Source organism: Perognathus longimembris, chromosome 5 (assembly GCF_023159225.1).
Source record: "Perognathus longimembris pacificus isolate PPM17 chromosome 5, ASM2315922v1, whole genome shotgun sequence".
Lineage (NCBI taxonomy): Eukaryota > Metazoa > Chordata > Mammalia > Rodentia > Heteromyidae > Perognathus > Perognathus longimembris.
In genome coordinates this window covers 56632684-56660110 of record NC_063165.1, presented here as the reverse complement: position 1 = coordinate 56660110, position 27427 = coordinate 56632684, and the positions used below count along the sequence as shown (strand labels likewise).

The following is a 27427-nucleotide window of genomic DNA, read 5'->3' as shown; positions in this document are numbered from 1 at the left end:
GATTGACCACGATCTCTCAATGGGTACAGGGCGAGGGGAGGCGTTTGTTCCCGGAGGAGCGCCTGGCAGCGTGCCACCTGGAGACGCTGGAGCCGTGCAATGCTCTCCCTGGCGCGCGCTCCAATCTGTCCAGGCGGTGGCGGGACGCGCCAGGCCGGAGCGCAGCCAAGCATTCGCGGGCGGGTGGGTGGGCGAGCCGGGAGCGGCTCCTCCTCTCCGCGGGCGGGACTGCCCCGCGTGCGGCCCAGAGGCCGCAGCCTCGGGAAGCCCAGAGCGCGGGTGGATCGGAAGGCGAGCCAGCGGGTGGAGCCTGATCCCGGATCTCGCGGCCAATCGCGCGGCGCAGGGGGAGGAGCCCCGAAGGGGGAAAAAGAAAGTGCGGCGGAAAGTAAGAGGCTGGTTGGGGAAGGCTGCTTGGATCGGGGTCCTGGGCTGCGAGGCGCTGGTCCCAGAGCGCGGAGAGAAGCTGTGCGGGACCACCTGGCAAGCATCCCCGAGCCTTTTCGGCAACAGCTCAGCTTCCCAAGAAAGGTGAGTCTGGCGCTGCAGTGAGCGCTGGGAGGAAATAGCCAGCCGCAGAAAGTCAGGCTAGGTGGATTCTTAAGAGATCCGACTCATCTTCCTGTTTTCAACCCTCCAATATGCCCGACGGGGAAACTGAGACACAGCGCAAACCAGTGGCTTAAGACAGATCATCCGCTGCTACTTCGTGTCGTGCTGGGATTCGAACTCAGCAGTCCACAGCCCCATCTTTGATTTGTAGGGATTGAGTAATGCAGTCATGGGAAGGCTGCAGGGTGCTCTGCCCATCTACAGCTTTTTGAAGGGTGAGTCGTCTCCCACAGCGCTGCTTCCTGGAGATCCCCTGATCCCAGGATAGAAGGCGGAGTGTCTCAGCATGCCCACTCTGTACCCTGTCGCTCCCAACCCCTGCTATGACAGTCCGGGGAAAGCTGTCAGCAGCCTCACTCGCTTTTTTCCTGACCTGCTTTCTCAGGAAGATGTTGCTGTCCGAGTTGTGGGGAGAGATAAGGGACACCAGGGCTCTGGGGACCGATTGCTTGTGGTTCACACAATTCTCTCCCCAATCCAAAAGGGGATGGGGGCGGGTGTGGTGGAAGGAGGGGAACTGTTGGCTCTGTGGGGCAAGGGATGTGCATCATTTAGGAAGAACTGGCTTCATGGAATCCCACACCCACTTCGTAGTTCTCGGTACCGGGAGGGAACAAGAAGGTTGAGTTAAAAAAAAATTTTTGAAAAACGTACCAGTAAAGTTCTGCGGTTTCCTTTAAGAGCCTCATCTCTAACCTGTCTTCTCTCCACCCTCTGGTTGTGAAATTCTGAACCTGGGCACCCTGGGAGGGAGGCATTGTGGTGCTCTACTGTGCAGATAGATCTCCCAGTTATCAGCTGAAAAAGGACTTCTCTGATTTTCTGCCAAAGTGTTAGCTCTGTGCACTCGGGCAAGTTAAGCCCACCTTTATAATACTGTTTTCAGCCACAGATGGAGATTATGGGGCTTTCATTGGTCATTTTGGGTAGTTGGGAGAATGAAGTAGGATAATTCGGGTGGCTTGTTTAGCACAGTGCCTGGGCTGACACTATAGTTTCAATCGGATGCAACTATTGTAATAAAATATTGTTCTTAGGAACCCCGGAGACTCTGGATTTTTGAGAAAGGTGGCTTCTTATTACCACCTATGAGGGTCTTTTAATTTTAAAACTGAAAATGTGATGTTTTTTCTTCCTGGTAGTTTTTCCTATTTCTTTTATTAGTGCTTTCTAAATGTTGTCCGCTTATGGCTTGGGTCATGAGTCCTTGATTTGGGATACACAATGGCTGATTTTCAAATGATGTGAATTTCCCAGTGGTTTTTAGGTCAAGTCTTAAGCCTGGGAACTGCTCTGTTCAGAGGCATCCTTTACTGAAAAAGGTCTTCAATGTGATTGATAAGGGGTAAAGACAGCCTGGAGAGGAGGAAGTTGCAAATTGCCACTTGGCTCTAGATTGTACATTCTATTTCACCTCTCCAGTTATTCTAGCAACTTCGTATTTCCCAGCTAATACCAGAAAGTGACTTGATTTTTATGTATTTCTCTTGAATTATTCAGAGATTCTGCTCAATTCAGTTTCTTTTGAACACTAACTTACTTTATTTAAACGCACACATACACACATACACACACAGATGCCCACATCATTTTTTTTGTATTATTGGTATTTGATAATCAGTAGTTTTCTTTAGATACCCCCTGTGCTCATAACAATTGATTTTATTTTGATGCAGACAATTAACTACTGCTACCCAATGGCTATGCTGTGAGTCTCTGTCTCTGAGCTAAGAGTGTAGCATTTATATTTGGCTGCTTCCTTCACAATCCATACCATAGCATTTGCATGGGTATCGATGGATGCCTGAGGAGTATGATGCATCCTGAGGGAAGGGGAGAGTCCAACAGTGGCCACTTAGTTACTTCCCATAACAAAGGCTTGCAGAGGCTGGGATCTCTTCTCTCTGCTTTCTCTGTTGTTTGTGCATTGGGATGAACTGGCAGGGATACAGCTTAATGTGAGCCTGAGAGACCATGGACTTGCAGGGAAAAGGAAAATGTCCAATATAAGGTCATCCCAAGGGGAAGGAGTTTGAAAGCCAACTCTCTTTGCTTCTTGTGGTATGATGGATAAAAAAATGCCTGGTTACATCCTTCCTCCTTATACATATTAGTATGTGTGGCTGCCCTAGCCATCCATATACCAACTTTACATCTTCCAAAGTGTAACCTACATGTATTATCTCCTTTCGTATTGGCAGTAGCCTTGGCAGAAGGATATGTCAGGCATATTAATAGTAGAAGGAGCTTGTGGCTGGTGGTAAAACCTACTTGATTTCACATCCCAGCTTGGATACCTAAGTAGCTGGATGCTACTGAACAAATTACTTAAAGCCTCTGTATTAACCAATTCTGAAATGGATTAAAAATGCTTACCCTAAAGATTTGTGTGAAGATTAAATTCAGTGAACTAATGTCATGTGGAAGTATTGTGACTCCATCCTTACTAAATTATACTTCCTAGCTACCACAGTTTTGATTTATTGAAAAGAAAACTGGAATGTGACACCGAGATATAAGAGGTTGCCAGGAGTCGTATGGTTGGCAGTTGGCACATTTCAGATCTAGGAATATAGTTCACACTTTTTGACACCTAACTCAGGGAATTTTCTGTCATATTTGCCTACCTCTCCAATGAGAACTTGAACAATTTATTTTGGTTGTTAGGGTGACCTTATTTGGCTAGTGATTTCAAATCACAAAGTGGATATTTCTTTGCTGAGAGGACAATTCTTCAACATCAAATCTTCAATATGACTGTGGAGTTTAGTGGAGGAAAAGAGAGAGAGTTAGAGAGAGATGGAGAGATGAGAGATTTTAAGGTGATTATCTTTAAGGTAATCTTATTATCATCTGCTTGATGTCATACACTTTAAATTCCTAGGAGAAAGGGGATTATGAAGTCAAAAAGTTCAGGATCATTTCAAGCTTTATTCCGTTTCTGAGTGATTTCTTCCTTCCTCTTTTTGTAAAAGCTTGAAGGCTTCAATAAAGATAGTGGCACAAACATCCATTGATCTGTGTGTATGTGTGTGTGCCTGTGTGTATGTGTAATGCCCAGACTTTAAGGCCCCCAAAGACAAGCATCAGAGTCCACAGTCAAAGCCAAACCGCAAGGGTCGTTTTATTGCATGTTCGAACCAGGTCCCCCCTGCGCACTCACTGTCAGTGACGCTGAGAGGCCCCGAGCACAATTCCAGTACAGCTTTTATAGATGGGTACAGGGAAGATGAGGAAGACCCCTGGTTACAAGTACATGATTGGTTGACATTTGCCCTAGTTTACTGGTCGCCTCAGGATTGGCCTGGGTCTTTCTGCCGAAGCATGGGTCAGAGGGCCTTAACCCTGGGGGTGGGCCTCCAGGAGTGGTCATGTAGCCACATTCCTGGAGCCAGGCGGTTCCTACCCCCTGTGCCCAGGTCCGAGAGCTGACAGTTATGTCCAACCTCGAGTGGGCTTCAGGCCGGACAATTAATCACGCCCTGGGCCAGATGGCCGTTATCTCGTGCTCAGATTCGAGTATGTACAGAGTTCACAGAGGGGTGTGGGGGGTTACAGAGTAGCTATAGGAAGATTGCTGGTATTTTTCCACTTCCCCATGGGTTAGCAAGCAAAGGTACAGAAGCAAAATGGCTGTTGGGGCATAATGTTTATAATTCTATTCTCTACGCTCTTCATATGCATGCACATACTAGTACTGGGACTTGAACTCAGAGCCTTGTGTTCTCACTTGGCTTTTTGGCTCAAGTGCTTGGCTGGCTGGCATTCTACCACTTGAGCCACAGCTTCACTTCTGGTCTTTGGCTGATTAATTGGAGATAAGAGCTCATAGACTTTCCTGCCCAAGCTGTCTTCAAACTGCAGTCCTCAGATCTTAGTCTCTTGAATATTGAGGATACAAGCATGAGCCCCAAGTACTTGGATCTTGAACACTCGACTTTTAGCCAGTTCCATGGAGAAAGAGTGTAACAGAAAGCATAGGACGCAAAGGCAATATTTGGGAAAATAAAATAAAATGATTGATTGCTGTTAGTGCTAATTACTGGTGTGGACTTTGAATCTTTCTCCAAAAAAATACCTCTGTCTCTGCCTCAAGCAATGCTGCAGTGTATCCATAGAGACTTCCCAGGCCATCAGGTTACTTCTCTCCTTGGGATTTAGCAGACATGTTTGCAAGTGCACTTCTGGAAGAAATGTTTTGCTCCTTTGTTTCGGTGTTTGGGAACATTATGTTTGCTTTTTCCAAAAGGTAAAATTTAGCATTATCTTACCCACTGTAGACAGGAAACAGAATATGTCTGTCTTTCCAATCTCTGATTGCAGATGGATGCAGATGCGGGGAGGGGGGGGAATGATTATCTCTAGCACATACACAATTTCATTTGTTGCTCAACTTCATCAGGAATTTTGCTGATGACACAGATGTAGGATCTGGTGAGTCATTGTTGCCTCACCCGTGAAATACTAAAGAGAGCCACCTACTGTGTTCTTTACCCATTTTGGCAATTATTTTGTGGGTAAAGAAAAATAAACTCAAAGAACAAGAATGTTACAGAACATTTGGTATCCCATATAAATTCAGGTTAGCTATTCATTTGCTCATTTAAACAAATGTAGAGTGCTGGTTTATTCTGATGGAATGGTTAATAGACCAACTGACTTTATCTGCACTATATATGCAGTTGCAATGTGAGATCTAGCATCTGGTGGGCACCTGAGTCAAACAATTTTTTTTTTTTGCCAGTCCTGGGCCTTGGACTCAGGGCCTGAGCACTCTCTCTGGCTTCTTCTTGGTCAATGCTAGCACTCTGCCACTTGAGCCACAGCGCCACTTCTGGCCATTTTCTATATATTTGGTGCTGAGGAATCGAACCTAGGGCTTCATGTATAGGAGGCAAGCACTCTTGCCTCTAGGTCATATTCCCAGCTCCTGAGGCAAACAGTTCTAAAGGAGGATCTTCAGATTTGGGGTAGGGAAAGGAAGGGATGGTGAGGCTTAAAAGCATGATTCCCTATTTTAGCACTTCTCTCATGGGAGAGAAGTGCTCATTATACCTTGAGTCTTCTGTCAACAATTCCTTCAAATTATTAATCTGATACAATATGGTTCAAAATTTAAGAGCTACCCTTTAAATAAATTCCATCTTGGCTTATGCTGAGCATTTTACATCATTTTTTCTAATCCTTAAATAACCTTTATTTTCTTTTGAGGAAACTTAGGCTCATTAAATTAAGTCACAAGACCATAAAGGTAATGTGATGTTGAGAGTCATGTAGGCATCTAATATTAGTAGTAGTAAGACCCTTCCATTGTCTTTCCTTTGGATGAGAGCTGTGGACTTGGGCTAGAACCTAGGGCCCATCCATTCTATATCTTGCCATTCTAATCCTGGCATTGCTTTGCCTATGATTGAGAGGTATCTGATTTTAGAGCTGAAACTGTGAGAAAGCTGAATTAGATGACCCCTAAATTTCTTCCTCTAAAGTGCACTGTATATTTTTCTTACCAATTTCTTTGAGCTCTGAAATTCTGTAATCACATCTCTTTGCAAAAGTCAAGGCTAACATGAGGAAAAAGAAACTACCCTTGTCCTTTATGTCTACGATGAATTTTCCAGCGAAACAGAGGAGGGCAAAAGAAACCAGCGTTCATTGGTGCATGTACTGTTGTCATTTCATTTAAGCACAAAAATAACTCAAATATATATTATTGTTTGCCTTTTCCAGATGAAAGAACTGATGATAGAGAATCTTACAGACTTTCCCAAGGTTATTCAGTTACTAAAGATTACAAACCATGTGTGTTATACTGAAAAGCATTTTGGTTCACTATACCACAATTACTGCAGACCATAGAATTGAAACACTTTTATAACTAGATTAATACATGCACTGTACCTCCACACCATATCGCCTCAGCTGCTGTTTGCTTTCTATTCTTCCAAATGTGTTGCTCCAATGTCTTCTTGATTCTTCCAGTTCTGGAACCTACTTAAATATTTATACAATATCTTCTTTTTCTATTTTGATGGGTGTAGTTTTAGTGCTGACCAATAATTTGTGTTTCTGTTCATGTTCCTGATTAATACCTAAGCAGAGAAGGACATGATTGATCTCGCTTTATTCCTAGCACAGTATCTTGTACATACAAAGAACTATATTGTGCCAGATTCCAGTGGGTCACTCTTATAACACTAATTGCTTCTGACGCTGAGATTTGAGGATCATGATTTGAAGCTACCTGGGTAAATAGTTAGTGAGATTCTTATTTCTAATTAATCAATAAAATACAGAAATGGAGTTAGGCACTGTAATCCTAGCTATGTGGGAGGCAATCAAAGGATTGTCGTTTGAAGTCAGCTCAGGCAGGAAAGTCTGTGAGATTCTTATCTCTAATAAAACTATGCAGAAAAGTTGGAAGTGATGCTGTGGCTCAAATGGGGAGCATTAGTCTTGAGCACAAAGAAGCTTTGGGTCAGTGCCCAAATCCTAAGTTGGAGTCCCAGGACCAGCAACAATACAAACAATACCACCCCCCCCCCCCCCGAAGTAGAGATGTGATTCAAGTGTTAGAGCACTAGCCTTCAGTGAAAAAACTAAAGAACAGGTCTTGTGTTCAGCACAACAAACAAACAATCAAACAATCAAAGCAACAAAAACTACATTGAATGGACAATGGATTTATATTACATCAGGCAGGCCCCAAAGTAGCTTTCAAACTTTCTCCTACATTGTCTCACTACATTAATTATTTTAAATGCTACATCTGTATACAAGCATGATAATTTTGATATTGTTTAATTTTGTGGTTATGATATCAGACAAATGATGAAGAGTCACATACTCTAAGAAGACTGGGCTCTGTTTCTGTGCTGCGAAAATACAATTCTGTCTTTAAAAGAAAGGACATTTTTCAAGCAATGCAATGAATGATGACACTGAATATGTATGCCTCCAGACACTGACAACAAGGCCAGGGTCAAGTGTCATAAATACATCACTTGAAAGAAAGTAGGAAGTTTTCTTGGACATAGGCAGCTACAATGAGCCTTCATACCAAGATTTCTAAAAGCCAAGAAGAATGCACTCCAGTCTAGCTATTATTTGAAATAATTGGCATCAGTTGAACATAAAGAAAGGTAGTCTTTTATGTCCAGGTTGTATCCAGTAGCTACCTGCGGATTCTTACCTTTCTTGCACATAAGTCTTTATGACTACAGCAGTCCTTTCCTCTCCTAATCAACTCTAAAGGGAACAGAAACTAGAATTTAGTCATTTTATGAATTTTGATAGCTAAACATATTATTTCCATTGATGGCATACTTCCTTTAGCCAGTTTCAATTAGACACTGGAAATTACAAATTGTGGTTACATCTTTGTGGCTGTGGTTTTAACATTAGATTGACCTCTCTACATTGAATTTGAACAAGTTATTTGGTTCATTGCTGCATTATTTTCCTCATCAATAACATGGGGATGATAAAAAACCATTTTATATTTTGTTAGGTGTCAATCATAAGCCAGAATGTATGAGATTCTTATACATAAGGATTTGAATATTATGACTAGTGGAAATGACAATGATTCCACCGCATTTCCAAATGGATACTGGATTAGAATAGAAAAGGGATCCTATGTTCAAATAATGTCAAAATGATTATTACTTTTTGCGTACATGCACACACACACACACACATACACACACACACGTTCTTTTTTTTCCCAATAATACTGAAGTAATCAGGTCAGAGGTTGCTAACATTTTTCAACCTGAGTTTAAAGACTCAGTATTTGCTAAGGCAATGCTTACAGTAAACAGTGGAGCTGAGTTTTAGACCCTTAAACTTACCAATTCCAAGATTTCATGGATCAAGACTATGCTTTTTCCCTCAGCCATACTGTCCAGTAGTCCTGGTAATAATTAGTGGCTCTATTTTTTTTTAGGCCTTCTTGTTTACCCTCTCTGCAATGAGAAAGTGGGCAAGATGCTCCCTAAGCTAGTTGCTGAGGATCTATAGCAACAGAACAATGCACTGAAAGATACCATGGGAGCTGAAGAGCAATGTCACTCTATCCACATCAGTATCCACCCATCATAGCCTGCATGTGTGCACCTTAAGCTCCTGACACCTGGCAGCTACATTGGCCTCAGTGAAAACCACAGCCTAGCACTTCACTAAGAGTCAGATTCAGCAAAACATCACTCTCTCCTTAGGGATTTTATTCTGCCACATTCCTCAGACCTGTAGATGCTTTTATTCTTGAGAATCCAGGTGGGAAATGGGAATAGAAAATAGGCATGCATAATGCTTAGTGTTTAAAAATGAAAATAGAGACTTTTTTTAAAAAGATATAGAACAAACTCTATGTCATTATTTACCACTACAGTCTTCTACAAAGAAATAAAAAGATATAATCTTTCCCTTTTGTTTGGTTTATCAGTTATAAGTGTGATGTTTTGCCTTCTTTTGAGCTTTCAGTGTTCATGTATGAAGACTGGATCCTACTGAAATATAAGACTTCTTTCAATTTATAGAAATGGTAGAAGTTTAAGAGTGACAGTCTTATACTAGATAGTATTTTTCTGGAAGATTTGACTTCATTTTTCAAATTGCAGCATGGGATTTATGAGGGCAAAGGTAGGGATCGAAACAGTTGGGAGTGCAAAGCTGGCTGGCTTTGAACCTGGAACTCGCTTTGAACTCTGGGTACTGCTTCTGTATCTGTCCACACTTCAATCCTTCATGGGTAACATGATGATGGTCATGTGCAATTTATCACCTAGACAGATCAATGAATGGATAGATAGAACTTCCATACCAATTTCATCACTGTATTTAGTCTATTATTTGTGTTTTATTTCACCTCTGTTAGAAGGTAAACTCCACAGCATCAGGTAAAGGACATATATTTTGTCTAGTACTGTATTCCAGGTTTCTAGAATAGCACCTATCAATTCACCAATGTGTAGTCATGATTCAGTGACGAGTAAGTGCATGGGTAGATATTAGTACAAATTTACTTCTCAAGAAGTAGAAAGAAATCTTTGTAACTGGAAAAGTTAATTGTTTATGTATATACAAATATATATAAGCATATAATATGTATTTATATATTTATGTGCAAATATATATACATGGATATATATAAATACATGTATAATTCACATTTAATTGCATATAGATATATACATACATACATATATAGGCATATATTCAACATCTATATATTGAAAGCATTTGGATGATAATTCATATATGTGCACATACATGTATGCCCAAGAGAGTGCATATCTATCTATCTATCTATCTATCTATCTATCTGTCTGTCTATCTGCTTCAGTGTTCCCCAACAGTGCCTTGGGAAGCAGAGTTATTGAAGTTTAAAGTTACAACCTTATTGTTTTGTTACTGTAATGACAGTTTAGGAAAAAGACTGAAAAGAGGAAGATTCTTTCTCTCTCTGTCTCTCTCTCTAAGTAGGAAGGAGGCATGGCAACTAATTACAGAATTATTAAATAAGAGGCTGAAGTTGGTAAAATATAGATGAGGGACAATTTTAAATGAGACAGTCAGGGAAGGCCATCTCTAAGAAGGTGACATTTGAATGGAGGAAATGTCTTGTAAAGGAGGATGTGCTGAGGTATGAGGCTGGAAACAAGGGATAGTGGGATGGCAATCAGATCCTAGAGTAGGCAGGGGAAAATTAGACCATGACAAAGAGTCTGGATTTTATGTGAAGGGTGGCAACATGTCACAGCAAACAAAGACTTGGGATAGAGAAAGTGGAGGAACTTATGCCCAAGATGAGGCGATAGCCCTCTCTAATTTCATAGAAGCTGCTATGAACAGATAAGAAATACAATTTAAATTTATTGATGTGTCATTCATAGTCTCTTGTTCCATTAGAATGTTTCAAAGAGAAAAAAAATTGGTAAAGTAGGCAAAAACTAGATTCCTTTGGTTTTTCTCAAATGAAACTATTCTTACTTCCACATGTATTAGATAATAGACGGAAATGTATGCACTGTTGTTCTATTCAATTCAGCTGGAAAATGTACAGTTCTTGTGTAGGTGTTTTATGGAATCAGTCCCCAAAAACATTGGACCTAGAATTATTTCCTTATACAAACTTCAGCTCACACTTTCTGAAATATGTTGTGTTGAAGAGTGAGTAAATTTTATTCCATACAAAATCAGTTTCTTTATTCTGGTTCTGCAAGATTAAATGGTACCTAATTCCTGAAGAAGGAGTTTACAGGTCTTTTCTTCCATGACGCCTTTAACGGCTCATGCAGATCTAGTCTGATACATGCCTCTTAACATGAGTTAAAAATTTCTTGAAAAAATAAACCATGCACTATTCTAAGGGTCTTGTAAATATTAGCATTTAGCTAGGTGCTACTGGCTCACACTTGTAATCTTAGCTACTCAGGTAGCTGAGATCTCAGGAGTAAGGTTCTATGTCAGACAAGAGAGATAAGAATCTGAGAGATTCTTAACCAACAAAAAAGTAGAAGTGAAGGTTGAGCTTAACTGGTGGAGCATCAGCAATGAGCAAATAAACTAAAGGGACAGTGCCAAGCCCTGAGTTCAAAACTAGTTCCAGCACAAAATGAATGAATGAATCAGTGAGTCAATGAATAACTACATAAATAAGCAATTAATGCTAGCTAACACTATAAGGAAGTTATGGATAATCAACATTGTATAGGAAAAGAAACAGAGGTCCAGAGTTAGAGAGCTAGTCAATGGTAAGGCCACATGTTTGGACTTGAGAAAGTTCAATAATTGTACTATTCTGCATGTCAATTCTCAGGGCATATTTATTTCTGTTTGTCTAACTTCCTTCATGGTGCTTCATATGAAGGAATATTTCAATAAGTGTATTTAATCTGTGAGTGAAATGTGACCTATATTTTCAGGCTGTATTTATTTCATTATTATTTAGTGGACTTGCCACTAAATGGATTTTAGACTGAGACACCCCTGGGCAGGCAGATATTACCCACTGCCTCTGGGATATAGTTCAATTACTTAATACCTACAAACCTGTTTCTTCAGCTGTGTTTTTGGCATTAAGAGATGGCTGTTGGGAGGATTAAATAAAATATGCATATAAAGTACTTAGCAAAGTGCCTGGAGCCTAATTAGCACTCAGTCCATTTGAGCAGTTTTTATTACTGGTTTTTGAACTAAAATAACCTTCCCAAACATGCTTGTGCTTATTATATATGCAGACTCGATCTTTCCCCCTCTTTTTTTGGTTATGTTTGTTTTAATAACTCCCCTTTAAAAATCAAAGCCAAAAGATCCAATCATAATCAGTGATTCTAATTTTGTTCCAGTACCCATCCTGGCAAATTGCCCACAGAAAAGGCATGTAGTGTGGATTCTAAAAGGCCTTCTTGTAGGAAGAACAGCCGGTCCTAGAGAACCACATGGGAGCCAAAGGTGCTGAAAGACTGCCCTGTCTCCCCTAACCAGACATTTGATAAACTTGCAGGCATCACTCTCAACCATGCCCAACATTCTTCCCAGAATCTGTCTGCACTGCTGGAAAGATACTTTATATTCCAGTGGTGGCCCCAGGTCATCCTTGATGATAAGAGAAAAACAGCAAAGGACCAACAGTTGGCCCCAGGTAATATTTCTTGACAGATCTTGCTGAAAGTTTAGGGTCTGCTATCATTCCATAGTTCCCTGGAGGCCAGACTCAGTGCAGCATGATTGACTTTAATTGTCCTATATATTTATTAGTGCAAGCCTATGCACCTTTTTAATTTTAGTGGTAAACTAGACTCACAACTATATAAATTAGCAAATCAATAAAAAGTTGTACAATTACACCCACGAGTTCATTGGGAGCAGTGTTGCTAAAATCAAATATTTATTCTGTTTTACTACATTTCTCTTCAAAAACAAAATCTGCACGGCACGGTTTCTGTACTTCTGGAAATGGAAGGGGCCATACCCTTCTGTGGGCAGGAAGTCCAAAAGGAAACAACACACAACTGGGTAGTTTATCTTATTTAATCAGTCCCAAAGAGAAGGTTGAAAGACAAGCTCAACAGAAAAGGGACTGCAGCTCAACCTTTGGTCAGAAACCCACTTCCTCCAATAACAAATCCACAATTGCCATAATGGTATTAATCCATTTAGTAGGGCAGAGCCCTCAGGACCTAACCTCCTCTTAATATCCTGCCTCTCAATACTGTTCCACTGGGGAGTAAGTATTCAGCAAACTAAATTTTGGGAAAATATTCAATCTGTAGCATTTCAATGCCTTGTTGTTGTTGTGATGAGGAATCTTTTATGTACATCTCCCAGATGACACTCAAGTTTGACAAAGTTTGACAATTTCTGTTGAATAAATGTCTATTTACATTCGTGTTTGTGTGTGCATGCACATGTGCATATGAGTGCATGCACGCGCACACACACACACACACACACGCGCGTGCTTGATAATGCACCCAAGTCAGAGTTGGTACTCATGCATGTTTTGAACAAATACATGGAAAATATTTTATTTTTGTCTTCTGGGAATGAGAGCTACTGAGGAATAATTAAAAATGATAAAAATGTAATATATAATTCTATCATAAATGTTGTGTTAAAATTGTTTCAGGAGGGGATTGTTTCAAACTAAGTGGCATTCTTTAATTTTAATTATTCTGGAAATTTTTTATTAGACTAGAGTTCCTTTAGAATTTATAGAGGTGAGCTCATTTTCCCATAGAGCAAATGGCCTCTTATAAATTTGTGTAATGTGGTTTTCATAAATTTTCTTTTTCCTCTGTTAGTGTCTGTTAGTTCTTCTTTTCAGCTAACTTTTTCCTATCAGTTTTTTTTCTCCATTTCTCATTCAAGAAGTGGTTATTGCTTTACTGTAAGATTAGAAAGCTAGGTAACATAATAGTTAGAATTATATTTTATGATAGGAATCAATGGTGTAGAAAGTGGACTGGAAGATTCTGTGAACAAAGGGAATGGAGAGGTGGGTGGCTCTAACAGAGTCTTCATGAATTGAGAGGAAGTCTGACACAGTAGCCAGTAGTTTGCAGTTACTGTTGATGGTGAAAATGGAGTAATGGCAGGGAGACTTCAAAAGCACTTTCTGACAACATTATGTAGTCAAGGCACTGGTGAAATAGAGTAGTTAGAAGAAGTGCACAAATGCACCCTGAGAATCTTATAGATGGTGATAAAACGTAAGGTACACACAGGAGTTTATAGTACAACTTAATTAATATTTGAAATTGTGCAAGATTATGAATTGAACTTTCAAAGATATATAAAATACATTGTGTAGCTCCAGGTAGGGTTTTTATGAGGAGTTCATGTTGGAAGTGAGTCCCGAATGATGGAAAGGTTTTGAAGATAAAGAAATTGGTGAGAAGGAACGGTTATGGGAGTTAGTGTCTGACCAGGGAGGGCAGGAATGAATGGTGGGGTGGCAGGAATCATGTGAATATAGGATTCATCAAAGAGAGCTACATCGTGGGAGAATGTGTGTGATTCAAAACACAGAAGATAGATAAAAGGTTTTCTAGCCCATGACCTAGTGAAAGAGCAAGTGAAATAGGTGTTGATCTGCCTGTGGAGGATAACAAGGAAGGAAGACAAGCTGGGCATGGAGTAGAACCCAGTGGTCTAGAACCCATTAAGACTAATTGCAGCTTTTTACTGTCTCTCGCTGTCTTTAATGCTGATGACATGGGTAGCCTGCAGAAGGGATTGGTGCACCGGACCATGGAGCTTTACATTTGCATGGGTTCAGACATACAGAAGGTGAAGAGGCAGATATGTCAGGCATTGAAGGAACAGAAGACCTTGATATCATTCCCACCCAGGAAGTGAACTAGAAAACGATAATGACAGCCATTATCTATAGTACTACATAGGGGAATGGACAGCCCCTTGGAATGAATTAGCCGGTGCCCAACCCAATCTCAAAACTATAGAGTGGGAAGTCATAGGAAATATCATTCCCGATTAACCAAGTTCACACGGGTAAAAGCTCTAAGTGATACTGTCAATAAAAAGGGAAAAAGAATAAAGACCAGAAACATAAAAGGAAGGAGCTAAGCAAGTGCTTTCCTTGAGGAGAGCACAGTTTGACTGGAAGATGGTCTCTGAATACTGGAGACATTGAACATCAGAATTTAGAAATGTGCCAGCTGTGTCATCGAGGACCTTAGATATCCTGGTGAGAAATTTATGCATCAGCATAAAGGCAAAGAGAAGCACAGAATATCACTAGGCAAAAGGAGGACAATTATTAAATCTATGATTTAGAAATCTCTAGCACTGAGTATACCAACACTGTGTAATTAGAATAGTAACAGTTTAGGCAATTAATGAAAATTCTCCTATGCAAACTATCCTGGGGAAGTTTTCACTGCCAGAGGTCTCTTCTAATCTTACCCAGGGTGGTGATCTAGAAATATCACAAAGGTTGTTTAAAACCTTTTCTGGGAATGAGAAGTGCTACTGTACATGTAAGCCATATCTATGGAAAAAATTCCCACTATAAGTCCTTTGCAACACAGCCAGATAACTCTTCTTCAAAATTCTCAAGTAATTTTGCCTCTAGCATGAGAAGAGAAAAATTATACATGGAATTGTATACTTCTACAATTACTTGAAATTGGTGTGTGCAACCACATTAGTGTTTTGAGAAGAGCTATCCTATAAAGATAAATCATTACTCATGTGCTTTAACAAATGAAATCTTACTGGCTTTACTGAAGGTTAAATAAGAGCCTTTCCTTATGTATATTCTAGTGCCCAACACTTTACCAACTACTCACCTATCTGTGATGTTCTTTGATTTGAAAGCAGCTCTGTAAGGTCAGTTTGTTCTGCATTAAAAGGAAAAGAACTGAGTGCTGAGGTTGAAAGGACTATCAAGTGGCCACTTAGACCTTAATGATTCAAGAGAGCCCACTGCCACTCTGTGTGTTCAGTAGACAGTTTCCCTGGCTTAGCCTTCCATTCTACTCTGTGCATCATTGTCTGATAAACTGCTCAGGACACATGGATGGTCATTTTGTGCCTCAATTCTAAATGTGCCCCATAGTGTGTGGACTTTATATCTCTCAATATCTCTTTGCACCGAGACCATAGGCTGCTAAGAAGATAGGTGTTGCCGTTTCCACACCCACCTTTATAAATACACTTGTCTATCTATCTATCTATCTATCTATCTATCTATCTATCTATCTATCCATCTACCTGTTCATCTACCTGTCCACCTCTCTGTCTCTCTGTGTGTCTGTCTGTCTGTCTATTTGTCTATCAATTCAGTCTGCCATCTCTACTTATCTCTCATCTATCTGTCTATCCATTCATTGTGTGTGTGTGTGTGTGTGTGTGTGTGTGTGTGTGTGTGATACTGGTAGTTGAACTCAGAGCCTGATGCTTGCTAGGAATGCACTGTACCACTTGAGTCATGTCCCTAGCCTTTTTTTTTTTTTTGCTTTAGTTATTTTGGGGACAGAGTCTGGCACTTCTGCTCAAACTATTATGGATTACAGTCTTGTTTGTTTATGCTTCCCACACATCTGAGATGACAGGCATGAACTATCACACAGAGCTTTTATTGATTGAGATGAGGATCTTGAAAGTGTTTTCCCTAACAGGTCTTGAATTGTGTTTCTTCCCTGCTCCACCTTCTGAGTAGCTGGGATTATAGGCATGAGTCACTGAGCACTTAGCTATCCTGCAGTATTTTTACAGCCTCCTATCAAACACATGGTAAAGAAGAAAGTGTCCTTTATCAAAGCATACCTGAATAAGTACCTTTATATGGCTACAAGATACACACATCTTTGAATTAGGTCATTTCTCAAGTCTCCCCCGTCAGCACTTCTCAGCACATACTCCTGAATATTTAAAAACCATATTTTCTGGCTTCCTACTTGTCAAGAAACAGCTGAACTCACTCTCTTGTCTTGACTTATTTAAAACACATTTTTAGCACCCAGTGCACATCACCTAGATTTCACCAGCCAACAGCAAGTGATTCAAACATCTTTTAACCTCTCTTCAACACAGCACACAGAGTTTTGTCCTCTGAGAGGGATGCCTAGGACATCTAAAATTGGGGTATCTACCTTAGTGAAGTTAGGGTTTCTGTAGCTAATGAAGCCCATCCATGAGTTTAAAGGAATAGGAATCAGAAGAGAGGATTCCGGCTGCCAGTCAGTGTGATGGTTTGGGGAGAATATTACATTGCTTGGGTCCAAAGGCAACTAGCTGTTTGCAACTTGACTGTAGTCATGCTTACAGTCAGTTAATGTCACCTCCAGTAGGTCTGCCAGGTACTTCCACAGTGGCCTTTCTAGTGCAATGCACTTCTTTCTTGTCTTGTTCTCCCACCTGAGAACTGGCCTTTCTAGATTCTTCCCGGTAAAGACCCAAAAATTTTCTACTTTTTCTCCTCACTGTAGAATGTAGAGAAAAGTTTGGGAGCATTAAGGACAAGATTACTAATAACCAGAAGGAAATCATAGCCAACAACTATATTTATGAAGTGCCAGATTTCTTCAGAAATTACTTTCCACAATCTTCTGATTTAAGGACTTCTTTTCTCACCTGGCAGAAGGAAGCTGAGATTTCACATTGTTAGGTAGATCCCCTAGCTGTGGACAAGGATTTGAACCTATGTCTGACTCTAAACCCCATCATGACATCCATGCTTTGCTTTATTATTGCAAGGCTGGCTCCTGGCTCTGGTCGTAGTCAATTTCCTTACATGTGCAGCTGAGCATCTTGTCCCAGCTATTTAGTTACTGCCCTTTATCTATCAATCAATTCCCTGGAAACTCTTCCTGGACTGAGCCGGATCCACTGGCTGCCTAAGTTTCTGGCCTCTTGCTGCTTCCTTTCTTGCTTTTTCAATTTCCTTTTAGTCTCAAACACCACAGGAGACATCTTAATCTATTGATAAGTTGTTCCTGTGTTAAGGATTATTATTCATTTCCTTAGTATGATTTTCTTACTTTGAGAGATGAAGAGAGAACTAGGGGAAGAAGTGTTTTTGTGTATGTTTTATGTGTATATGTGTGTGTGTGTGTGTGTGTGTGTGTGTGTGTGTGTGTGTTACTGAGTATTGGACTCAGACCTGTGCTCTATCACTTGAGCCATAACCCAATTCTTTTTGCTTATTTTCAGCTTTGGAACATGAATATCCTACCTATATTTCTTATTTACCTGGGGTTACAAAGGCATATTACCACACCTTCCTTATTACTTGAGATGAGGTCTTTCGAACTTTTTTGCTTGGGCTGGCTCCCAACTCCAGTCCTCCTAATCTCTGTCTTTAGAGTAGCTGGGATGAGATCATGCTTGGCTCATATAAATACTTTTCATAAGCCTAACTTCAAAACTTCTTCTTCTTCTTCTTTTTTTTTTTTTTAAAGCAAGATACCTGTGGTGCATGCCTGTAATTCTAGTTACTCAGGACAATGAGATCTGAACGTCACAGTTCAAAGACAACCTGGGCAGAATAACCTGAGAGACTCTTATCTCCAATTAACCACCAAAAAGCCAGAAGTAGAGCTGTGGCTCAAGTGGTAGAGTGCTAGACTTGAGAAAAAGAGCTTACAACCAATTCTCAGGTACTGAATTCCAGCTTCAGGATAGGCACACACACTACACACGCACGCACACACACACACACACACACACACACTCACATACACAGTTTAAAAAAATGGGAGAAGGGAGAGCAATAAGGTGAATTTTGTCAAAATGTCTATACATATATGTAAATGTAACAAAGAAACTCCTTTGTTTAATCAACATATGTTAATATATTAATGACTCAAATCTTACTTCCCAATTTTCAAAGTAAGACTATTGAGTTATGGACATTCTTTTTGTAGACATTGACACTCGGATTGAATTCATTACAACTAGGGCCATATGAAAGCTGGATTGGTCACAAAATTACCCTCATTGGAGATATTTAAGGAAGGCCCAGACATCCAATTGGCAAGGGCATTACAGGGAGATCTGAATATTGGAACAAGGCTTTTGAGTCAAAATGACATTTAAGGGTCTTTCTGACCTTGAGAGTCTATCTTGAATTCACTCAGAAACTTTATACTGGGAGTAAAGATTTCCCCTTGTTATAATTAATACCAAGTAATGCTGTTCCCTCCTCCACCCCCGCTCCCTCCCCTTCATACTTTCCCCTTGGGAACAACCACTGGCTTTAAGAAAGGGACTTAGGATGAGGAAGGATGTGGTTTCTTTCCACTTGGCAGCACTCCGAGTCAGAATGGAAGATTGTGTCTGGGCCTTGGCAGGGTTCCCTGGGTCCCTCTTACCAGCCCAGTGGTGTCTGAGATCAGAGCCTGTGGGAGACACCCAGCCCATATCTATGTAGAAAACACTTCCACGAGCTGCCATCTCTAGATTTTTTTTAATTCATAATAAATCCAGCTTTGCTCAGAAAAAGCCACTTGAAGGATGGTAACACACCCTGAGACAAGTTCAAGTCAGACCAGACAAGCATTCCCTGCAAAACACTCCCTTTGCAGTTAACAGTAGGCAGGTGCATGTTTTTGAGAGCAATTTCTTGTTGTTTCAAAGTGAAGCTGATTACAGACTGGCATGTCAGGAATGCATTTCTGCTTCATTATCCCTCCTATTTTTGTATTTTGAATTTTTTTCACTTTCAAACTTATTTATTACTAATCTTAAGCTCTGCTGTTCAAAAATGAGAATCCTTTGATTTAATGTCAGAGTTCAAGTGGTTTCATGGTTCCTGAAGGAAGGAATATTACAAAGATAGGAGTAGTTCAGCATCTGGTGAACAGTTTGAATTTGAATGAAAAATAATAATAACAATAAAAGAATGTCAGTGTGTTCTTCTGATCAGTCCTGCAACTAAGGCTGTGCAACACTGTTCAATTATTATTTAATCAAAAGCATCATATGTATGCTCTTTCTCCTGAAATCATATGGAGATGCCCCAATTCTGTTAATGCTTTTCCTTCAAATGGCATGTTAGAGCTCAGTATGTATTGCTCACATTTATCATGCTTGGAATATCTCAAACTATGAACTTTTATTCCCTGTAGGAAGCTTCTGAAAGCCGTAGATAGTTTCTGTAAGGTCCAACCAAATAGCTCCAGGAAATAAAGATGTTCCAAACTGTGTGGCCATAAGAACTCCATAGGGAGCTCATCCAACACTGCCTGCAGGAAGCTTGGCCAATATTTCCCATGAGCAGCATCAATCTTCACAATGTCATGTGAGGAAAAGAATAATTCCAGCTCTGTTACCAGCTTACTTATTGCTCCTGTATCCACATAGCTGACTTCTATGGCAGCAGAACACTTAGCCTGTTTAGACATGGTTCTTTCCCTAGAACTAAACGATGTGCTATTGGGCAGATGGGGAAGTAGCATGGCTTTTCATCAGAGAAAAGTCTGAACTGGAACCCTAAGATATCTTTTCATGTTTCCACCTGCAGATTATCGGCTTCATGAAAGTCACCTCTCCTTCCTAGCTATCTATTTTCCAACAAATGTCCCAGGTGACGTTATTGATTTCAGAGATTCTTTGTGGTTTTCTAGAGGTTGTCTTGATAAGAAGTCAGATAGAGGGTGAATCAATTTTTTAAAAAAAACAAATGATAGGGCATTGCTAGGGAAATGAGTTCACTGTGTTAAATACTTCTCAAGAAGTCTTGGATGAAACAAAGGTCCATGTGACTATAGAACACTTGGTCTGTGTTGCACTCTGCAAGATATGTGCATGTCCCCTCTTTGTCTCATTTCTATTGCTGTGAGTTGAATAGAAACATGAATTGTAAACACGGAAAGCTGAAATATGACTCCATTTATTCCCAAGAATAGTTTGGAGATTCTTGTCCAGTGTTACACAGAACCTTAAACTCAAGTCTCCTGCCTCCACGAGCCATGAACTTTCAAGTACAGTTGCCTCTTCCGTTTGGTCAGCAATGGCCATGACATAGAAAAGGAATTATTCTCAAAGTTAATCACTTCTAAACAATATAATGTGATGACGACTATGTTCTTCTGTTTATGCTAGGAAAGAGATTTGTTGGGCTTACAAATATATATATATATATATATATATATATATATGAGTCAGATTTACTATCATAAATGTGCTGAATATAATTTCTCTTTTGTATGGCTATAGTCTTAAGGGAACTTATATTACTTTCTTGGGTTTTCCTTTTCATGGAAAATAATGTCTTATAATTAGTTCTCAGTTCCTCACTGGAACCTCTCCTAGTCACATTTCTGATCAAAATATTTAAAAAATATAAGCTTGCTTTCAAGGGTCAGGAGTAGGGAACCTGTTTTTCTGCCAAGAGTCATCTAGAAATTATATATATATATATGTATATATAATATTTATCATCTGTGGTATTTATCATATAATTAAAATTACATAATATAGTAAATATAGTATATATCATCATTCAAGGACTATACAAAGTTGTAAATGCAGACAGACAGATGCAGGCAGCCAATGAGATGAGTAAATATCTGTCTTGTCACATACCAAAGGATTTTGAGAGACTCATATAGCCTGCAGGCCAGACATTCCCCACCTCTCTCTAGGTAGTAGCCTATGGTAGGAAATTAGTTTCTGTCTTATTTATCAATTTTGCAAATAAAATATGACCACAAAACACAGTGGCATAAAATTCATATATCCTGCTTTATAATTCTGTTCATTTAGAACAACTTATTGACTTCAAGTTTTTGTCACACTTTTGTTTTTCTGTCTGTTCAGTGTAGTGGTCGACACCAAGTCTTTCTGAGATTCCCTGAAATCAAGGGTTATATTTTAACTATTTCAGTAAGATGTCTTTCTAAAGTACATCCCATCATATAGTACTATCTTTGAACTTGTTGCTTAGTTGTTGGGTCTTGAGTATTTACTTGAAAGTTGACACTGTAGTAAATGTTACGAGCTGTTAATGTATGATTTATACCTTTAATTCTGTGGCTCTTACTTTGCTACTCATTTGGATATTAAACTCCTTGAATAAAGAACTCATTTCAGATTTTTTTATTTGTTATTTTTTTATTCTAAAGAAAAATTTCAGGGCCGGGATTGTGGCTTAGTGGTGGAGTGCTTGCCTAGCATGCATGAAGCCCTGGGTTCACTGCCTCAGCACCACATAAACAGAAAAAGCTGCAAGTGGCCCAGTGGATCAAGTGGTAGAATGCTAGCCTTGAGCAAAAAGAAGCCAGGGACAGTGCTCAGACCCTGAGTCCAAGCCCCAGGACTGGCATAAAAAATTAAATAAATAAAAAATAAATAAAATTCAATAAGCCTCATTGTAGTATAAAATGACAAAATTTTGAAAATAACAAAAATGGTTAGAAACAATGTGGTAAAAATAGACAATATGGTCAATGTAGTCATTACAATGTATAAAATATAATTACAATAATCTGGAAAAATGTGAATGATACATCATTAAGTAAAAATGGCTACTGTAAATCCATGCATGATTCACTTTTTATAAATAGCAAAAGAAAAAAGATTCATGAAAATGGCAAAATTGAAATCTAGTAGCTACATGCGATTATGTCGAGAGTGATTATATTCTCTCAATGGAGGGAATGGGACATAATGTTTTCACTAATTGCTGAACATAATATTTAAAAAGGGGTATAATTTCCCCCAACATTATTACAATCATGTTTTAAAACATATAGCAAATTGAAAGTATGTGTAGCAAACATATTTATCCACGACCTAGATTTTACTATTAATTTCATGTAATATTTGTGTTGTCAAATATCTAATCTTATCTTATATTACATTATCTGTGGTGTCTCTGTCTCTCTCTCTCTCTCTCTCTCTCTCTCTCTCTCTCTCTTTCTCTCTCGTTTCTCTCTGTTTGTGGTCTTGTGGCATTTTTAGACTTGTTTACTTATTTAAACAGTTAACTTACAGCCTCTTCCTAAATGAAGCTCATCATCTATCCCAAAGGCATAATGCCATATTTAGAGATTTTTTAGTAATTTGGACAGACACAGAAGCCAGCACTGATGGATGATTTATTAGGTTCTTTTACTTTAGATACATTTTCCTCTTTCATTTATCATTATTAATAATGTTGGCAAGGGAGGCATTCACTGGAGTTTCCTAGGTGTCCTGAGGGTCCTTTCTGCCCTTGCCATTCCATGATTTTGACTCTGCTCGATGCCTTCATATGTAGGCAGCTGTGTAAAAACTTGTGCATTCTTGTAGAGTTATTTGACATTTTTAAGATATTATACTATGAAACGGTCCAAGAAATGTTCAGGTTGAGGATAAACAAAATAATTGGTGGTTTTGCAGAGTCATAGTCTGATTTTAGAAGGCTGATTATGTGAACCATTGCAATTTACCTATTTTTTCAATGGCCAGATGTTCTTCCTGCACCACCCCCAACAAATCCAAAGAGAGTCAAATACACATGTGGGCTGCAACTATTCTATTCCCTGTCTTTTCATCCTAGGTCTGCTTTAGCCATTAGCCTACTCCTCAGTGGATTACACCGCTATTATCAGATTTCATGTTGTCCTCTCAATATTCTATTCACATATTTACTTCCGGAACTTTGTTCAAAGTATCTTCTTCTTCCTTTTTTTTCTTGAATTCTTGCTTTTAATATTTCTTCTTCACATCCACCCCTTTCAGATCCCCACCTACACAGACTCACACACCTTTTACCTGGATATCTCTCTCTGCCTTGATACCTTCTATCTGAAACCTGTCTGCACCAATCAGCTAGAAAGAATGGCTTCTACCTTAGCATTTTACAGCCCTTTATTTACCCTGCCACACTGCTTGCTTCTCAATATATGGTCTGTGAATAAGCAACAGCCCTCTGGGAGTTAACATAGATGCAGCATCTTGAGTCTTGCCCTAGACTTAGTGAATGAAATCTCCATGCTATACAGATCTTTAGATCAGCCTCATGCACACTGCTGCTGGAGAAGCACTTCGGAGTGCAGATAGCCAGCTTCTCCTTTCACTTGGTTGCTTTTGTGTCAGCGAGTTCTGAAAGGCATTGTCTGGTGATCAGAAGCTGTATCTAGCTGTCCTCTGCAAGGCAGAATGGCCTGCTTTGCCCACAGAGGGGCTGTAAGCTTCTGCTGTTGAAAGAGAGCTTGTATTATTAAGGAAAAATATACAGAGGGTCTTACCCCCATTATCAATCTGGTTGCTCCTCTGACTTTGTTGAGAAAAGCCACAACTGACTCTATAATATGAAGGATTTGAGCTTTCGGGCCAGGTGGATTCACTTTCTGTGAAATGCAGAGAAATATTTTGTATTAATATTCTTAGTGTGATTGTATCTGTGTAATGAACACAATTGGGTTTTGTTCTAGAAGTCAGATGCCTGGTCACAAGGTCAGTAGACGATCCAGAATCAAATTTTGATGTATTTGATCTCAGGAAAATAACATTGTTCTTGTTGATTATGTTTGCTTAAAAAAAGAAAAAAAAGGAAAGAGAAGTTGTAGAGTTCCAAGAGAGGTCGTGTGTGTGTGTGTGTGTTTGTGTGTGTGTGTGTGTGTGTGTGTGTGTGTTTGTATGATCAGAATTTGCAAATCAGTGTGTTTGTCTTTTCCACTTGTGTTTCTCACATTGTTCATCACTTCTGACCTCTCTTCAAGTCTCTACATATTTGTTTAACAACTTGCCTAGTTATTCCACTTGTATTTGGGCAGTCAGGACATCACTATTGTATAATTCTGGTGATGTTAGTGAACTTTCTCAAAAATGCTGAGTGCAATTAATAAAATTATAAGGAGGGAAAACATATATCAAAAATCTCATTTTTTTCTGAGTTTCAGGGCAACTAGAGAAACAACTAAAGTTTAGTGTGTGTGGGGTGTGTGTGTCTGTGTGTCTGTGTTTTTGTGTGTGTGTGCTGGTACTGAGGCTTAAAGTCAATGCCTAGGTTCTTTCCCTGAGCTTTTTTGCTCAAGGTTAAGGGCTCTATCACCTAAGCCACAGCACCACTTCCAGCTTTTTGGTGGTGAATTGTAGGTAAGAATCTCATTGACTTTTCTGCACAGGCTGGCTTTGAGCTGCCACTTTCAGATCTCAGCCTCCTGACTAGCTAGAATGCAGGTGTAGGCCACCAGAACCCTTGAATCTTTTTTTTAAACAAGTTACATGACACTGTGATGGAATTTGATTTCAAAATCCGTTAGTATTTTTGTATTTTTCTTTTGTACTGGTCCTGGGACTTGAACTCATGATCTGAGTGTTGTCTTTGACTTTTTTTTTTGCTCTGAAGGCTAAGGCTCTACCATTTGAGCCTCAGCTCCATTTTTGGCTATTTTTTTTCTTTTTTTGGTGGTGAATTTGAGATAAGAGTGTCATGAACTTTACTTCCCAGGCTGGCTTCAAACCAAGGTCCTTAGACCTCAGCTTCCTTAGTAGGCTAGGATTATAGGTGTGAGCCACTTCTGCTGGTGTGTGTGTGTGTGTGTGTGTGTGTGTGTGTGTGTGTGTGTGTACATGAAAATACATACTTGTGCAATTACTGGAGCTAGAACTCAGGGCCTTGTGTTCTTGATTGGCTTTTACTCTTGACACTGGTGCTCTGCCACTTGAGAAATGTTTCCGCTTTGGGCCTTTTGCTAGTTAATTGGAGATTAGAGTCTTGGGGATTTTCCTTCCAGGCTGGCTTTGAACTACGAGCCTCAGATCTCAGGCTTCCTAGTATCAAGCATTACAGGTATGAGCCACCAGAACTCAGCCTGTCCTATCCTATTTATTTTTACTGTAAGTGTAATCTTGTGTGTGTGTGTGTGTATGTGTGTATGTATGTGTGTGGTGTGATATAGATAAAATTTATCATTTTAACCATTTTAAGCCTATTCTGTGGTATGTTTACCATATTGTGCAATTATACTCATCATCCATCTGCAGATCTCTGTCATCTTCCCCAGTGGACACTATAACTTTAAACACTTTCATTTAAATCCCATTCCTCCTTTTCTTAATTCTGGACAACTTCCATCATTAGTATTTTTACCTTCTAATTAGTATCCTCCCATGAAATGTCAGTATCCTACCTGTGAGTTGAGAGTCTAGGGACGTTTTTCTGTAGGGCCTAAGAGGCCAAGGTGCTTTCTTGAAAAGCTGGCTGAGAAAAGCAACTTTAAAGCCTTTGACTGTGGGCTTCCATTTATGCAAGTGCTGCCATACCAATTACAAATAATCTAAGTCAGTGCATTTCCTCAGAAATGTCTCATTTGTGCCACTCCATTGCTTTTAAAGTAATAAAAAAGAAAGCTTTTGCAGTGAAATATTTTTTCCTTATAACTTGCTCATTTTACTAATGTAGACTTGGAATTTTTCATGACCTTTGCCCTGGCAAATCTTGTCTTTCTTAGTAGATCTTTTGGATAGTTTCGCAAGACATGGTAAACTAAATATTGAACCGTTCCTTTGTGTGTTTTGTTTTCTGGCTTGCCTTGAGGGCTGGGGAGGGTGATGTTGGAGAATCAGGGCCGTTGATCTGCTGAAGTCAGAGAACCTTATTTAAACTCATGCTCTATGGCTGGATTGTAGTGAAATCGAATTAGACATTTCACCTTTCTGTTTCTAATTCCATCATCTCTAAAACAGGAAAATTATACTCCTTTCTGAATAAATTGTGTCACCATCAAAATAAGACATGAGAAGAATCACTTTGTATTCTGTCAAAGCACAAATTATTTCTGTCCAGTACCTACTATATAATAAGAGTGTGGAAAACATTTGTTGGATGAGCTAATATCATTTTCAAAGTTATATCACCCCAGGATTCTCTCTTTTCTTGGTGTGTACTACTGATTTATTTTACAACCTCTCTGCTGTCCCCCCCTCCAGTTTCTGACCATACTCTCCTCTATTATACTTAAATTATGCTTTCTGGTTTAATAACTCCTGAGTTCAGGCTTTGGGAATGTTGTAAAGGGATCTGGGAGGGAGTCTCTGTTCTGTTCTACCTTCTTTCTTTCTAAATCTAGCATCCTTACCTGCTTTGGAATGGGGGGAAACAAGTAGAGTGGAAACTGAATCATCACCTAGGGCCTACACAGTTAATACCATAGGGATCCCCTTTAAAATTTTTTAACAACACCAGCATGCTCAAGATATTTCTCTTAGGTCAAAAGATAATGAACTATAATCATGGTAAATCCAAATTAAGCAATAGTTGGGGTGTAGTCCTGCTAATAGTCCTAATAGTTCCTTGTAGAGAACTACTTCACTTGGACAGGAGCTCATCCAGTGACTCCTTTGTGCTATGTCATTTTGCACATGATAAAACAAATGTCTTATTCATAAAACCCAATTGAGGGATATCCTGACAGGATATCCCTGGGCAGACCCTGGGTATTCTGTTGAGGATCAATTGGCCAATTTTCCTGAGGAAGCACCTCCCTGAACATGATCTGGAGAAAGAAATGATTATTTGGAGGTTAAAGGTGTAGAAGGATTATGGTATTTTCCTAGAATGTGGGACCATCTGTGCAATCCTTCTATTCAGAATATTATAATCATTCATTTTCCATAGGGCTTTCTATATGCCAGACTTTGTGCCAGGCCCTGAGACAAAACTGAAACAGAGCTAGACATTGCCTACAATGGTCGCAGGAGAAGATGGTCATGCTTAAGTATAAGATGGACAGTTATATTAAAAGGACTAAAAGGCACACTGCAAATTGTAGGAAGAAGGGATCAATGGCATCTGATAAATGGAAGCAGGGAGGTTTCATGAACAAACTGGTTTTGGAAATAGTTCTTGAAGGAT

At 39.5% G+C, this 27427-nt stretch overlaps 1 protein-coding gene across 3 annotated transcripts in view; it reads left to right on the top strand.

Annotated features, from left to right (window-relative positions):
* The first annotated feature begins 385 nt into the window (after window positions 1-385).
* Window positions 386-27427, top strand: part of LOC125351875 (interleukin 1 receptor accessory protein) — a 134752-nt gene continuing 107710 nt past the window's right edge. For all 3 annotated transcript variants that reach the window (XM_048346946.1, XM_048346945.1, XM_048346947.1), the window contains exon 1: window positions 386-531. The gene's annotated coding sequence lies outside the window, so the exon portion shown is untranslated. The remainder of the gene's footprint in view (window positions 532-27427) is intronic.